The sequence below is a fragment of the Limulus polyphemus genome, unplaced genomic scaffold (genome assembly GCF_000517525.1).
Source record: "Limulus polyphemus unplaced genomic scaffold, Limulus_polyphemus-2.1.2 Scaffold16362, whole genome shotgun sequence".
Classification (NCBI taxonomy): Eukaryota; Metazoa; Arthropoda; class Merostomata; order Xiphosura; family Limulidae; genus Limulus; species Limulus polyphemus.
Genome location: NW_013681972.1, coordinates 2,321 through 3,129, shown reverse-complemented (window position 1 = coordinate 3,129; position 809 = coordinate 2,321). Strand labels below are relative to the sequence as shown.

The window sequence follows — 809 nt, the reverse complement described above, 5'->3', positions numbered from 1 at the left end:
GAATCATATAGTGCATACAAGATTACAGGAGAACTGAATTACAGAACAAGGTGAATCATATAGTGCATACAGGATTACAGAAGAACTGAATTACAGAACAAGATGAACCATATAGTGCATACAGGATTACAGGAGAACTGAATTACAGAACAAGGTGAACCATATAGTGCATACAGGATTACAGAACAAGGTGAACCATATAGTGCATACAGGATTACAGGAGAACTGAATTACAGAACAAGGTGAACCATATAGTGCATGCAGGATTACAGGAGAACTGAATTACAGAACAAGGTGAACCATATAGTGCATGCAGGATTACAGGAGAACTGAATTACAGAACAAGGTGAACCATATAGTGCATGCAGGATTACAGGAGAACTGAATTACAGAACAAGGTGAACCATATAGTGCATGCAGGATTACAGGAGAACTGAATTACAGAACAAGGTGAATCATATAGTGCATACAGGATTACAGGAGAACTGAATTACAGAACAAGGTGAACCATATAGTGCATACAGGATTACAGGAGAACTGAATTACAGAACAAGGTGAACCATATAGTGCATGCAGGATTACAGGAGAACTGAATAAAAAAAAAACCTTTTATGACTAAATTGGAACCTGTCATCACATGTTCGTGTATCCACTTCAAGTAAGGAGCACAAAAATAATAAAAACTGTAGAGACAGCACGAAACATATCTGTAACATGTTTTCATTATTATGGCAGTACAAACAGTATCTTTGGTTTTAAAATCTTATAAATACATGATAAATTAGAATCTAAATTATCTCACATGTAAT

At 35.6% G+C, this 809-nt stretch overlaps 1 long non-coding RNA gene across 1 annotated transcript; it reads left to right on the top strand.

Moving 5' to 3' along the window:
* The first annotated feature begins 74 nt into the window (after positions 1-74).
* On the top strand, positions 75-283 carry LOC111084309. The gene is made up of 2 exons (XR_002609489.1): positions 75-154; positions 191-283. It is a non-coding gene; the product is annotated as an uncharacterized LOC111084309 (long non-coding RNA).
* Positions 284-809: the final 526 nt, after the last annotated feature.